The following is a 16,590-nucleotide window of genomic DNA, read 5'->3' as shown; positions in this document are numbered from 1 at the left end:
AAGGGGATGTTCTCATGACAGACCCGAGAGAATGTTGAACTGTAGCAACCAGAGGTTTGCTAATGAATTATGATTGGATGATGCCCCTTTTTCATAATATGGACTCGTCCTGGAAACCAATTGGAACATTTCATGTGGACTGATATATTGTTTGATGATTGAACTTTGCTCTCGTCTTGCCCTGATCTGAGACAGACAATATTCAGATGGTTTGCTGACAAATAATCCATGAATGCTGCATTCCTTGGAGAGGTGGCTTCCTCTGCCATTTACCTTTTACCCTTGACATGCGCTTTTAGGTTAGAATCTCCACCATGCTGACACTTAATTCGTTTTTATATTTAGTTAGTGTTCTGTAGTACGAGTTATTCCACTTTTTCAAAATATTTTTGTTTTTTGTATTTTGCCCACATCTGTTACTCACCACACGTGTATGTCCCTAATTTGGTTAGCTGTAGGGTGACATATACCCAGCCAATGATTAATGACCTGATTGAATTTTAAGTGACTAAATGATTGTGCAATCTGAGCACCGCATGATTTCCTGTGTCTCAGATATTTCTGTTAACTTTTTGTACCATTCTTCTTAGTGCTTAGTTTTGCTAATTCTTAAGTACCTGAACTTATTTCGTCACCCTGGGCAACCCTTGGTGATTATGTATCTGTTGTAAAAATAGAGATACACACCCAAAAATATAGAAGAAACAATGGCCCTCATTACAACATTTGCGGTAAAAGCCGATTACCTCTGTGCAGAAGACTGCCAACACACCGCCGCAGCAGCGGAATTCTGCCACGGTCATTATGACCCACTGCTCGGAATCCGCCAAAATTGAGACACCCACAGAAGTCCGCCACACCAAAGGTCAGTGATAAACTGGCGAAAACAAAACCTCCACCATCACGCCAACAGAAATACGCCCACACTATCACAACCCACGAATCCACGTGGAGGTCTTTCAACCGTGGTATTCCATTGGCGGTACACACCGCCGCGCTCAAAATACACACACATTTACAAAACACAGCCACATTGGACAATTCAAAATACACACACCTGATACACATACACACACCACTCCCACACACCCATTACAATATAAAACACACACCCACATCACCCACAAACCCCTATGACCAAAATACCAAAATAAGGCCAGAGAGAGACACTACAAACTACTACCAAGCATCCACAGGCACACAATACCATCACCCACATAACTTCCACACACCTCACACAACACACCACTAAAGTTCACCCCACTTATCACTACACACACCACCGTACACATCACCCACATCACCCCATGGCACGGCAAAGACACCCCAGGTTCCCTGAGGAGGAGCTCAGGGTCATGGTGGAGGAAATCGTCCGGGTGGAGCCACAGCTATTCGGATCATAGGTGCAGCACACCTCCATAGCTAGGAAGATGGAGCTATGGCGAAGAATCGTGGACAGGGTCAATGCAGTGGGACAGCATCCAAGAAATAGGGATGACATCAGGAAGAGGTGGAATGACCTACGGGGAAAGGTGCGTTCCGTGGTCTCAAGACACCACCTTGCGGTTCAGCGGACTGGCGGCAGACCCCCACCTCCTCCCCCACAACAAACAACATGGGAGGAGCAAGTCTTGGCGATTCTGCATCCTGAGGGCCTCGCAGGAGTAGATGGAGGAATGGAATCTGGTAAGGCAATGCATTACTATTATATCCCCCACCCTACCTGCATGCCATCACATACCCCCACCCTCGCCCTCACCCCCATCACTCCAACTCCTCACAAATGTCCCAATATCACAAACCACACATCCCAACACCAAGCCCTGCATGCAACAACAAAGCATGTATACCCATCACCAAAGCATGGCCACTGCACATAACAATACACCCCCCTAAACCACCATCACACAAGGTCCCACACAGGAATACAAGCACTGGGGTACACGGTCACCCACCCACTGCACACCATGGCACACACAGATGCAATAAACATCCTTTTATACCCCTGCAGGACTTCTACCCAACATCACCGCACAGGAGGGTCCACACATGTCCACACCACCAACAGAAGAGGCCCACAGTGATGACAGCAGCTCTGTCCAACTGGATCTAGATGACCCCCTCGGCCCAGCTGGGACCTCGGGGCAGTCGGTTCCCCTGACAAAGTCACAGGCCACCACAGGGCTTCCCCCCTCTGGAAACACCAGCACAGCAACCACCCAGCGGGCCCATATCTCTGTCCCCAGGACACGTCAATCAGCAGTGTGTCCACCACTACAGGGAACCCAGGCTAACCCACCACCCCAACAACAACAGGGACCTGGGGACAGTGGCAGTGGGCACACGGTCCAGGGGACAGAGGCCCAGGAACACAGGGGAACTGGGGGGGCTGCTGTGCGACAGGGGGAGGACAGGCCCAGGGAACCCACTCTCCACTAGGCCTTCTCCAACATCATGGGAGCATACCATCATTCCCAGGAGACGATGGCAACGGTACTGGCCAAGTTTCAGGAGACCCATCGGCTGCAGGAGGAACAGTATTTGGGCTTCCGGGAGGAACTCAGATCCATCAATCCCACCCTGGGCACCATCGTAGGGGTGCTGAAGGAAGTCCTCAACACCAGGAGGGACACTGTTGCACTACAAGGGGCCCCTGACACTAGCCTGGACGATGAACTGCCCACCACCTCCGTCGGCGCTAGTGGACAGGAGACACCGCCACAGGACCACCACACCAGCACCCCACCCCCTGCAGAGGGAGAACCACCCCGCAAACGGTACCTGAGATCCAGGACAAAGACAGAGAACGATACCAAGACCCCTGCCAAGAAATGAGACCACCCTGATTGTCATCCTTCTGTCCCACCTTGTCACCCTGTCCATCCTCAAACTGCCCTAGCTCCACTTCCTATGCCCATTTGGGCAATGCACCTGTGAGACTAATAGACTGGACTCTGCCATGGACATTTCTCCACCATCACCCCTCACCATTTTATAGCACCCTCCAATATTGAGCACTTAAATAAACACCCTTAAAGCACAAAACAATCTGGAGTCTGTCTGTGATTTCGAAATAGTGTGTTAGCAATTACAGTGGCAAAATGCTCTTTCAATTGTAATGTCAACATACCTATGTCACACAGCTCTAGTCCATGAGGAAACAAAGCAGATGTCACACAGTGGGACCCACATCTGTGAAATCGTAAGGGAAAGTGACAACTCAGTGATCATACACTGGGTGAAAAGTACAGACAGTAGAGAGGTAGTAGTGTTAAAGTACATGTAGTAGGCAGGTTTGTCTTCTTACCTGTGTCTCACTGGAAGTATTGCAGGATCACCGAGTTCCTGTTGTCGATGTCCTCTTTTTCTGCTTCCTCGTCTTCACTGTCCACAGGCTCCACAGCTGCCACAACACCTCCATCTGCACCATCCTCCTGCAAAAAAGGCACCTGTCGTCGCAAAGCTAAGTTGTGAAGCATACAGCAGGCCACGATGATCTGGTACACCTTCTTTGGTGAGTAGAATAGGGATCCACCTGTCATATGGAGGCACCGGAACCTGGCCTTCAGGAGGCCGAAGGTCTGCTCTATAATCCTCTGAGTTGGCCCATGGGCCTCATTGTAGCATTCCTCTGCCCTTGTCCTGGGATTCCTCACTGGGGTCAGTAGCCATGACAGGTTGGGGTAACCAGAGTCACCTGCAAATGGTGAGGGACAACTGTTAGACACACACTAACCTGTAGTGATATCCCCAGACCCAGACAACCATTCCCACTGACTTGCTTCCAGGTGCTCACCTAATAGCCACACACGTTGCCTCTGGAGTTGACCCATCACATAAGGGATGCTGCTATTCCGCAGGATGTAAGCGTCATGCACTGAGCCAGGGAATTTGGCATTCACATGGGAGATGTACTGGTCTGCCAAACACACCATCTGCACATTCATCGAATGATAACACTCTTCCGGTTTCTTGACACCTGTTCACTCCTGCGGGGGGGACCAAAGCCACATGTGTCCCATCAATGGCACCTATGATGTTGGGGATATGTCCCAGGGCATAGAAGTCACCTTTCACTGTAGGTAAATCCTCCACTTTAGGAAAAACGATGTAGCTCTGCATGTGCTTCAGCAGGGCAGACAACACTCTGAACAACATGTTGGAAAACATAGGCTGGGACATCCCTGATGCTATGGCCACTGTTATTTCAAATGACTGTTTGATTGATTGTTTCAAATGACCCACTTGCAAGGAAATGGAGTACTTACAGCACCTGCACTAGAAGGGGGATTCCTGTGAGATGGCGGATAGCTGACATCAGGTCTGGCTCCAACTGGGCATACAGTTCCAGGATTGTGGCACGATCAAGCCTGTAGGTGATGATCACATATCTTTCCTCCATTGTCAACAGGTCCAGCAGCGGTCTGTACACCGGAGGATGCCGCCATCTCCTCACATGTCCCAGCGGACGGTGCCTATGAAGGACAACAGCGAGCACAGAGTCAACCAACTCAGAGGCTTACACAGAGCACGATTCATAATCCGAAATTTGCATGTATGAGTGTTGAGGCAAGGCCTGGGTATGTGTGACGCAGTTAAAAAGGAAGCCATGTGGGCCCCTGAAATGGCGGCTGCCTGACCTGTAAAGTAGGACAATGGGATGTGAGGTAACTGCGCTGGCGTTGTACACCGTCGCGGTAGGCGGTCGAAGACCGCGGCGCAATTCTGCATTGGTTAACATTGGACCCTATGGGTCCCAGGAGCAAATGACGATGTACGCCGGCGGTGACAGTACGCACCGCCGCGGACGTGACCGCCATTTTCTATCTGTTCAATCACTCGATACCTGATCTTCGACAGGAGAGGCCCTACACTGCAAGTGCTGCTGTGACCTCAGTCTGGAAGAGACAATGGCTTGTGCGTCTGGGGAAAGGGCCCCTGCCTTCACCACGGAGGAGTTGGAGAAACTCGTGGATGGGGTCCTCCCCCAGTACACGCTACTCTACGGTCCTCCAGACAAACAGGTGTGTACACGGGGAGCATGCTGTATGGGCTATGCCTGTGTGGAGTGGGGTGGATGAAAGATGGGGGGGGGGAGATTGAGGCGTGCATGAAGCAACAGTGAGTGCATGTGCCACATGGCAAGGGTAGGGATGGGGGCCAATGACTGTGACGATGCAGTTGGTAATAGCTTTTCTTTTTCCCCTGTACAAGTCATGTAGGTCAGCGCCCACCAGAAGAAGGACATCTGGCGTGCCATCGCCAAGGACGTCCGGACCCTGGGGGGGTCTATCACAGACGAAGCACCCACTGCCGTAACAGATGGGAGGACATTCGCCGCTGGAGCAAGAAGACGGCGGAGGCCCAGCTGGGGATGGCCTCCCAACGTGGGAGGGGTGCCCGTCGCACCATGGCCCCCATGATGTTCAGGATCCTGGCGGTGGCGTACCCGGAGTTGGATGGGCTCTTGAGGGCATCACAGCAGACACAAGGGGGTGAGTACACTCTCATTCAGCTGATTCAGTGCGCAGTGGAGGTGTCTGGGTGGGGGAGGTGGGCTGTGGGTCTCCCTAGGCCAGGGAGAGTGTGCTAGTTAGGTCCCCTTCTTCTGGCAGACCCTGTGGCACCCCACCCCACCTGTGTACAGTGCCAACTACACCTAGTCAGGCTCCTGTGACATCCGTGTGTGCAGATGTCGGCCATAGCCTTGTAGGCCATGTCCCAGGGATTTAACAGTGGACCCCAAGTGCGCAGCGTAGTGCAGGGGGCTTCTGTGTCTGTCGTGTCCGCCAACGGTAGCGGTAATGCATGCACTCAACATGTCTTTCTTCTGTCGTCCCCCCCCCCTTTTGTGGTCTCCCTGTTCTTGTGTGCATTAGCATCACCAGGCGGAGGAGCAGTGGCACCGGAGCAGGAGGGAGCCGCATCCCACATGGCCCTGGAGGGCGAGACTACGGACTCGAAATTCACCAGTGGGATGGAGGGCGAGGGGATCTCCACGGCGGGGACAGGAGCTGACACCAGTGATACAGACTCGTCCTCTGATGGGGGCTCCGTTGTGGTGGCGGCCACATCTGTGCCCCCCGCATCTACAAGTACATTCGCCACCCCCCCCACCACCACCGCCCTCCCAGCAGCCCCTCACCCTATGCCCCGTGCCCGCTCACCCAGGAGGGTGTGCATCACCTTCGCCACAGGCACCTCAGGCCCTGCCCCAGCTGCCCTCAGTGAGGAGGCCATTGACCTCCTCAGGTCTCTCACTGTTGGGCAGTCTACCATTTTGAATGCCATCCAGGGTGTAGAGAGGCAGTTGCAACAAACAAATGCATTCCTGGAGGGCATTCATTCTGGTCAGGTGTCCCTTCAGCAAGCTTTTCAGACTCTTGCCTCAGCACTGATGGTTGCCATTGTCCCTGTATCCAGCCTTCCCCCTCCACCTTCTCCACCCAGACCCAATCCCCTGTACCTAAGCCTATCCCAAGCACACCATCAGACCAGCATGCACACTCTTCAACACACAAGAGTGGACATGGCAAACATAATCACCACACATCCCACAGGCACTCACACAAGCACCATCCCCATGCAGACACAGCAACATCCACTGCCTCCACTGTGTCCCCCTCCTCCACCTCCTCCTCCTCCCTCCCAGTCTCGTCTCCACTCACACCTGCATGCACTACATCCTCAGCAAGTACCTCCATCACCAGCACGCCCATCACCACACACCGCTCACGTGCAATCACCACCCCCACTACCATTCAAACATCCCCAGTGTCCTCTCCCAGTGTGTCTGTGAGCCCTCCTTCCAAAGTACACAAACGCAGGCACACACCCACCCAACAGCCATCCACCTCACAACAGCCTCTGGCCCATGCACCTCCACCCAAACTCAGCAAATGTACACCTCCTACAACCACAACCTCTTCCTCCACTTCCAAACCCCCTCCATCTTCCTGTCCCAGTGTGTCTAAGAAACTTTTCCTGGCTAACATTGACCTCTTCCCTACACCTCCCCCCGTCCTTCCCCAAGGGCCAGGCTTCCCAGGTCCCAGCCCAGCATCTCAGCCACCAAATCCCCAAGCACAGTGGTGCTGGCAAATCCGGTCTCATCGAGTGCGCCACCCATCAGGGCTGCCAGCGTGCCACCTAGCGAGGCCAAGGAGCAGGCCATTCCGCCACCTGCCAAGGTGAAGAAGGTGCCCACATCCCAGAGGGAGAAGCCTCACCTACCAGCAAGCAAGGGCTCCTCCAAACCAAAAGGGGACAGTGGCAAGACACCAGTGGCAACATCAAAGGTGGGTAAGGGACACAAGCCGAAGAGCAGGACAGAGCACGGTGGCTCCGACTGAGGGACTTGAGTCACCTCTTCTGTCAACCAGTACACCAACCTGTACGGCGGTGAACACCGCCACCTGCACGTCTGCTGCCTCAGCAACAGTCCCCACCATCTTCCCCAGTGGGCAGCCGTCCGAGGCTGCAGGAGATGTCCTGCTGTGTCCCTCAACAGGTGCAGACACATGCACCACCGTCAGCACCTCCGCCACAGACTCCGCCGCAAGCACCGCCACCAGCCCCGCGATGTGCTCAGACAGTGCTACCACAGCTGACATGGCTATCATCCCCAGTGTGCAGCCGTCCGAGGCTGGAGGAGACCTTCCATGAGGCATGACTCTCATCACTGTTTGCACCTGCAGGTGGCAGGCGAAGCTGCAGCAGGGTGGGGTATGTCTCTGCCTCCATGGCGTATCATGCTACCTGTTCCCAGGCAATCTCGTGGCACACACACACATGTGAGGGAATGGGACGAGCCACACTGCATGTGATGCACTCTGGGCACAATGCCCCCTCCAGAACCAGTGGAGATTCACATCCACTTCCTCAGTCCTTGGCAGGATGGAGCACTCTGGGCACCAAGCCCCCTCCAGAACCAGTGGAGATTCACATCCACTTCCTCAGTCCTTGGCAGGATGAAGCACTCTGGGCACCAAGCCCCCTCCAGAACCAGTGGAGAAAAGCATCCACTTCCTCAGTCCTTGGCAGGATGAAGCACTCTGGGCACCAAGCCCCCTCCAGAACCAGTGGAGAAAAGCATCCACTTCCCCAGTCCTTGGCAGGATGAAGGACTCTTGGCACAAAGCCCCCTCCAGAACCAGTGGAGACTGTTATCCACTTGTGAGACTGTGGCTTTGCACTCCCCAGGATTGAACAGTGGGCAACCCACCCACTGTAGAGACTTGAGAGACTGTGGCTTTGCACTCCCCAGGATTGAACAGTGGGCAACCCGCCAACTGTAGAGACTTGAGAGACTGTGGCTTTGCACTCCCCAGGATTGAACAGTGGGAAAACCACACACTTGGGAGACTTGAGAGACTGTGGCTTTGCACTCCCCAGGATTGAACAGTGGGCAAACCACCCACTGTAGAGACTTGAGAGACTGTGGCTTTGCACTCCCCAGGATTGAACAGTGGGCAAACCACCCACTGTAGAGACTTGAGAGACTGTGGCTGTGCACTCCCCAGGATTGAACAGTGGGCATGGGGCCCGCTCTCGGATTTGGCGTCATGCACTCAAATGGCTGAGGTGCCCCTCCTTTCCCTTCCCCCTGAGGTGCCTGTTTTATTGCTATCTGATGCCCCTGCAGTGTTCTCTCCGTCATGTTCGGGTATTGAGTGTGGGCCTCACCCATGCTGTGTGGGCCCAGTGTTCCACGGACTTCAATGGAGCAATACCTGGACTATTCTTGGTGTATATATTTGTTTATAGTGTATAAATATTTTTGTGTACTGGATTTTAATATATTACAATGGTTGCACTCATTTCCTTTTCCCTTTGCATTCTTCAGGGGGTTTGGGGGGTGTAACTGTAATTTATCAACATGTATTAGTGTGTGTGTTGTAGTGGGTGAGGGTGGGGGTGGGGTTGTTGCGTGTGCCCAGAGTGCTTCATCCTGCTCGTGGCAGACTCAGTAGCATCAGTGCCCTTGGCGCTCATGGGCCAGCAGTGCTTGTGGCGGCGGTGTCCTGTTCAGCGGTGCTTGTGGCGGGGGTGTCTTTGGCAGCAGTGCTTGTGGCGGCGGTGTCCTGTTCAGCAGTGCTTGTTGCGGGGGTGTCCTTGGCAGCAGTGCTTGTGGCGGGGGTGTCCTTGGCAGCGGTGCTTGTGGCGGCAGTTTCCTGTTCAGAGGTGCTTGTGGCGGGGGTGTCCTTGGCAGCGGTGCTTGTGGCGGCGGTGTCCTGTTCAGCGGTGGTTGTTGTGGCGGGGTCCTTGGCAGTGACTCAGCTGCTGGCGGTGCTGTGTGGCCCAGCGGGGCTGGTGCTGGCGGTCCTGTCTGGCCCAGCGGGCTGGTGCTGGCGGTCCTGTCTGGCCCAGCGGGGATGATGGCGGTGGCCTCCTGGCCAGCGGGGCTGATGGCGGTGGCCTCCTGGCCAGCGGGGATGATGGCGGTCTTCTCCGCCGTGCTGCTCTTCCCAGACTTGCCGGGTTTCTTGTGCCCCTTCCCCACCTTGGAAGGTGTCGCAGCTGACTCCACACTCCCACCTGTACCCCTGGGAGCGGCTTTGGTGGCTGGAGTCTTCCCCCTCTCCCGCCGGGCACTGGCGAACTTTTGATGCTTGACAGGTGGGGAACAGGGTGAAAAAACAAAAGGGGGGGGGGAGACAGAAGAAACACACGTTCAGTGCATGCAACACCACTACCGTTGGCGGACACAACATACAGGGAGCAGCCCTATGCACTAAGCCATGCACTAACAGTTCTTAGGAAATTCACATACCCATGGGGGACGATGCCTAAGCCCATTTGCTGCACACCAGGAACACACAGGAGCCTGACTAGGTGTAGATGGCTACTACCACTATTGGGGTTGGAGTGCCACAGAGCCTGCCTAACAAGGGACCTACCCTACCAAGTTCGCCCTAGCCTAGGGGAACCCACAGCCCACTTCCCCCAGCCAGACACCTCGTAAAGCGTGCAGAGTCAGCTGAATGAGAGTGTACTCACCCCCTTGTGGCTGCAGTGATGCCCTCAAGCGCCCATCCAACTCCGGATAGGCCACCGCCAGGATCCGGTATATCAGGGGGGTCATGGTGTGACGGGCACCCCTTCCACGCTGGGAGGCCATCCCCAGCTGGGCCTCCACCGTCTTCTTGCTCCAGCAGCGCAGGTCCTCCCATCTTTTCCGGCAGTGGGTGCTCCGTCTATGGTAGACCCCCAGTGTCCGGACGTCCTTGGCGATGGCATGCCAAATACCCTTCTTCTGGTGGGCGCTGACCTAGAGGAAAAGTAAAGTTAGAATGGATGTTACTATCCCGTACAGTTCTTCTCACGCATTGCCTAAACACCTCCCACCCTGGCCCAGACATACATACACACACACACTATCCTCACATGCTGGCCTGTCCCCTTCCCCACCCTCTTCTATCCACAACACTTCCTACAATCATGTGCCATCCACCATGCTCACAGTGTACTCACCTGTTTGTCTGGAGGACCGTACAGTTGTGTGTACTGGGGGAGGACCCCATTCACCAGTTTCTCCAAATCCTCCGAAGTGAAGGCAGGGGCCCTTTCCCTAGACACTGTAGCCATTGTCGCTTCCAGACACAGGTCACAGCAGCACTTGCAGTGTAGGTCCTTTGCTGTTGAAGGTCAGGTATCAAGTGAGGGAACAGTTAGAAAACGACGGCCACATCTGCAGCGGTGCGTACCGTCACCACCAGCGTACATCGTCATTGTCTCCTGGAACTCATAGGGCCCAAAGTTAACCAATGCTGAATTGCGCTGCGGTCTTCGACCGCCTACCGCGATGGTGTACAACGCCAGTGCAGTTACCTCATTTCCCCTTGTCCCACCTTACAGGTCAGGCAGCCGCCATTTCAGGGGGCCACATGGCAGGCAAAAAAACTGCATCACACCTATTTAGGCCAGGAAAACGGACAGATAAAGGCACATGGCGAATATGTAACGTTTTTGCAAAAAACACATTGTGATACCTAAGTGTTGGATGACCCTCTGCTCACTGTTCTCCTCCATAGGGCTCGTCCACTGGGGCAGGTGATGAGATGGCGGCATCCTCCGGTGTACAGACCCCTGGTGGACCTGTCGACAATGGAAGAGAGACACATCATTATCACTTACAGACTTGATTGTGCAACAATCTAGGAACTGTGTGCCCAGTTGGAGCCAGACCTGATGTCAGCAATCCGCCATCCGACAGGAATCCCCCCTCTGGTGCAGGTTCATCAGGGATGTCCCAGCCAATGTTCTCTAACGTGTTGTCCAGGGTGTTGTCTTCCCTGCTGAAACACATGCGCAGCTACATCGTTTCCCTCAAGTGGAGGATTTGCCAACAGTGAAAGGTGACTTCTATGCCCTGGGACATATCCCCAACATCATTGGTGCCATTGATGGAACACATGTGGCATTTGTTCCCCCTCGCAGGAATGAACAGGTGTACAGAAACCGGAAAAGCTACCATTCAATGAATGTGCAGATGGTGTGTTTGGCAGACCAGTACATCTCCCATGTAAATGCCAAGTATCCGGGCTCAGTGCATGACGCTTACATTTTGAGAAATAGCAGCATCCCTTATGTGATAGGGCAACTCCAGAGGGACCGTGTGTGGCTAATAGGTGAGCTTAAAGTCCCCACAGAGTTCCATTTGGTGTCTGGGTATGGGAGATTCCCCAATGTTTGGAGGATGTCTTACAGTTGTCCCTCGATATTTGCAGGTGACTCTGGTTACCCCAACCTGTCATGGCTATTGACCCCAGTGAGGAATCCCAGGACAAGGGCAGAGGAACGCTACAATGAGGCACATGGGCAAACTAGGAGGATAATAGAACGCACCTTCGGCCTCCTGAAGGCTAGATTCCGGTGCCTCCATCTGACAGGTGGATCCCTATACTACTCACCGAAGAAGGTGTGCCAGATAATCGTGGCTTGCTGTATGTTGCACAACCTGGCTTTGCGACGCCAGGTGCCTCTTCTGCAGGAGAAGGGGCCTGATGTTGGTCTTGGGGAAGCTGTGAAGCTTGTGGATAGTGAAGAAGAGGAGGCAGAAGAAGAAGATGTAGACAACCGAAACAACATCATCATGCAATACTTCCAGTGACACAGGTAAGAAGATGGAACTGCTTCCCACATCTCATATTATTGTAGGAGCTAGAATAAATCTGTCTTTTTCACTCTGTGTATAGACCCTGACTTGTCACTTTGGCTTTCCATTTCACAGATGTGGCTCCCAATTTGTGCCCTCTGCTATGTTTACTCCTGTCCTACAGCTGTGTAACCTTGGTATGTGAACAAGTACATTGACATTGCTATATTCCAGAGATTTTGCAATTACACATTTGTGAAAGCACAGGCTGACTCCAGATTGTTTTGTGAATCAAGGGTGTTTATTTCTGTGCAAATAAGTGGGGTGGGGGGTGAAATGGGCTGATGGTGGAGGAATGTCCATGGCAGAGTCCAGTCTATTTGTATCACAGGTGCATTGTCCAATGGGGCATAGGAAGTGGAGCAATGGCAGTTTAAGGTGGATAGGATGACAAAGTGGGACAGAGGGGTGACACTCAGGAGGGTCTTATTTCCTGGCGGGGTCTTGGCAATGTTTTCTGTCTTGTTCCTGGATCTCAGGGACCGTTTGCGGGCTGGTTGTCCTTCTGCAGGGGGTGGGGTGCTCTTGGCCTGTTGGTCCTGTGACGGTGCCTCCTGTCCACTAGCGCCGGCGGAGGTGGAGGGCTGTTCATCGTCCAGGCTAGTGTCAGGGGCCCGTTTGTGTCCCGCTGTGTCCCTCATGGTGTTGACAAGGTGTCCCAGCACCCTGGCAATGGTGACCAGGGTGGTGTTAATGGACTTCAAGTCCTCCCTGATCCCAAGGTAGTGTTCCTCCTCCATCCGCTGGGTCTCCTGAAACTTGGACAGTACTGTGCCCATGGTCTCCTGGGAATGGTGGTATGCTCCCATTATGTTTGAGAGTGCCTCATGGAGAGTGGGTTCCCTGGGCCTGTCCTTCCCCTGTCACACAGCAGTCCTCCCAGCTTCCCTGTTATCCTGTGCCTCTGTCCCCTGAACCGTGTGCTCACTGCCACTGACCCCAGGTCCCTGATTGTCTTGGGTTGGTGTGTTTGCCTGGGGTCCCTGTAGTGGTGGACACACTGATGATTCACGTGTCCTGGGGACAGAGGGATGGGCCTGCTGGGTGTGTGCTGTGCTGGTGTTTCCTGAGGGGAGAGGCTCTGTTGTGGTTTGTGACTGTCAGGGGAACTAACTGTCCCGTGGTCCTTGATGGGCCGGGCTGGTCATCTTGATCCAGGTGTGCAGAGCTGCTGTCATCACTGTGGGCCTCTTCTGTGGGGGGACTGGATATGTCTGGCACCTCCTGTCTGGTGACGTTGGGTATGGGTCTTGTTGGGGTGTAAATGCATAATTTTAGTATCTGTGTGTGCAATCTGGTGCATTGGGTAAGGTACCCTCTGCTCCTGTGCTTGTGTCATTGTGTTAGCCCTTTTGTGATAGTTGGTTTGGGGTCTGTGTGGGTTTCTGTACTGGACATGCTTTGGTGACGGTGGTCCATGCATAGGTGTTGCATGCAGGGCCTTGGTATTGAGACGTGTGGGTTGTGCTAGTGGGACATATGGAGTTGATGGTGTGATGGGGTGAGGGTAAGAGTGGGAGTATGTGATGGCATGCAGGTGGGGTTGGGGGGATATAGTAGTAAAGATATGACTTACCAGAGTACAGTCCTCCTGCTACTCCTGCGAGGCCCTCAGGATGCATGATCGCCAAGACTTGCTCCTCCCATGTTGTTAGTTGTGGGGGAGGAGGTGAGGGTCCACTACCAGTCATCTGTACAGCAATCTGGTGTCTGGATACCATGGAACGTACCTTCCCCCGTAGGTTGTTCCACCTCTTCCTGATGTCATCCCGTGTTCTTGGATGCTGTCTCACTGCGTTGACCCTGTCGACAATTCTCCGACATAGCTCCATCTTCCATGCAATGGATGTCTACAGCTCCTGTGATCCGAATAGCTGTGGCTCTACCCGGATGATTTCCTCCACCATGACCCTGAGCTCCTCCTCAGAAAACCTGGGGTGTCTTTGAGGTGCCATGATGTGTTGTGGGTGATGTGTGAGGTGCTGTCTGTTGTGATGTGTGGGGGGTGTGTTGGTGTGTGTCGTTTCAGGTGTGTGGATGTTGCATGAGTGATGGTGTTGTGTGTCTGTGGATGCTGGTGTTGTGTTAGCTAATCTCTTTCTCTGGCCGTCTTTCAAACTTTTGGTTGTAAGAGTTTGCGGGTAATGTGGGTGTGTGCTTTATATTGGATTGGTTGTGTGGGTGTGGTGTGTGTATGTGTATCAGGTGTGTGTATTTCGAATTGTCCATTGTAGTTGTGTTTTGTAAGTGTGCGTGTATTTTGAGCGCAGGGGTGTGTACCGCCAATGGATCACCGCAGTTGAAAGACCGCCGTGTTGATTCGTGGGTCGTGATAGTGTGGGAGTATTCTTGTTGGCGTGACGGTGGAGGTTTTGGTATCTCCAGTTTATCACTGACCTTTGGTGTGGCGGACTTGTGGGGTGTCTGTATTGTGGCGGATTCCAAGCTGTGGGTCAGGATACCTGTAGTCGAATTCCGCTGCCGCAACGGTATGTTGGCGGTCTTCAGCACGGTGGAAAGCGGGATTTACCGCCAGGGTTGTAATGAGGGCCTTAATGTTTTAAATATAAGATTCTACCCAGTAACAAAATTATTACTCACAATTCGTTAAAAAACAATTCTATGAACGATTGGATCTGATATCTGATTCTTTTATATAATCATCCAAATACGCAGGTGGTCTCCTCTCTCTCACCACTGTTTTCTCTTCTGCTTCCATCTTTCTTCATACCTATTTGCTCACTCACCCCTTGCTTTACTTTTCGGTGACAATTCTAGAGAGTCATCATATGATGGTTTCTCAACTGCTCTTTCTGTTAGCACAAATCCACTACAGCCTCCATCCACATCACTGACATTTTTTTTGATCCTTCACTCACACCTCCCTTCTGGTACAAAGCCACTCTGCGTTTATTCCACTTGGTGCCATTGTCGAAAAGAACATAGTACTCACTCACCTGCCTAACTTTGAAGGGACCCCGGAACTTAAACCAACCGAAACCCTTGTGTCCATCTTTGACTTTTATCCAATCACCAACTTGTATACCTGAACGTCTATTCAACTGTGAGACCACCACATGGCTATCTACCTTTGCTAAACCATCGTCCAACCCTCTGCTCCTGTGCTTGTGTCATTGTGTTAGCCCTTTTGTGATAGTTGGTTTGGGGTCTGTGTGGGTTTCTGTACTGGACATGCTTTGGTGACGGTGGTCCATGCATAGGTGTTGCATGCAGGGCCTTGGTATTGAGACGTGTGGGTTGTGCTAGTGGGACATATGGAGTTGATGGTGTGATGGGGTGAGGGTAAGAGTGGGAGTATGTGATGGCATGCAGGTGGGGTTGGGGGGATATAGTAGTAAAGATATGACTTACCAGAGTACAGTCCTCCTGCTACTCCTGCGAGGCCCTCAGGATGCATGATCGCCAAGACTTGCTCCTCCCATGTTGTTAGTTGTGGGGGAGGAGGTGAGGGTCCACTACCAGTCATCTGTACAGCAATCTGGTGTCTGGATACCATGGAACGTACCTTCCCCCGTAGGTTGTTCCACCTCTTCCTGATGTCATCCCATGTTCTTGGATGCTGTCTCACTGCGTTGACCCTGTCGACAATTCTCCGACATAGCTCCATCTTCCATGCAATGGATGTCTACAGCTCCTGTGATCCGAATAGCTGTGGCTCTACCCGGATGATTTCCTCCACCATGACCCTGAGCTCCTCCTCAGAAAACCTGGGGTGTCTTTGAGGTGCCATGATGTGTTGTGGGTGATGTGTGAGGTGCTGTCTGTTGTGATGTGTGGGGGGTGTGTTGGTGTGTGTCGTTTCAGGTGTGTGGATGTTGCATGAGTGATGGTGTTGTGTGTCTGTGGATGCTGGTGTTGTGTTAGCTAATCTCTTTCTCTGGCCTTCTTTCAAACTTTTGGTTGTAAGAGTTTGCGGGTAATGTGGGTGTGTGCTTTATATTGGATTGGTTGTGTGGGTGTGGTGTGTGTATGTGTATCAGGTGTGTGTATTTCGAATTGTCCATTGTAGTTGTGTTTTGTAAGTGTGCGTGTATTTTGAGCGCAGGGGTGTGTACCGCCAATGGATCACCGCAGTTGAAAGACCGCCGTGTTGATTCGTGGGTCGTGATAGTGTGGGAGTATTCTTGTTGGCGTGACGGTGGAGGTTTTGGTATCTCCAGTTTATCACTGACCTTTGGTGTGGCGGACTTGTGGGGTGTCTGTATTGTGGCGGATTCCAAGCTGTGGGTCAGGATACCTGTAGTCGAATTCCGCTGCCGCAACGGTATGTTGGCGGTCTTCAGCACGGTGGAAAGCGGGATTTACCGCCAGGGTTGTAATGAGGGCCTTAATGTTTTAAATATAAGATTCTACCCAGTAACAAAATTATTACTCACAATTCGTTAAAAAACAATTCTATGAACGATTGGATC

Source organism: Pleurodeles waltl, chromosome 1_1 (assembly GCF_031143425.1).
Source record: "Pleurodeles waltl isolate 20211129_DDA chromosome 1_1, aPleWal1.hap1.20221129, whole genome shotgun sequence".
In the NCBI taxonomy this organism is placed as follows: Eukaryota; Metazoa; Chordata; class Amphibia; order Caudata; family Salamandridae; genus Pleurodeles; species Pleurodeles waltl.
The sequence above is the reverse complement of the archived record's forward strand: the minus strand, read 5'-3'. Positions refer to the sequence as shown.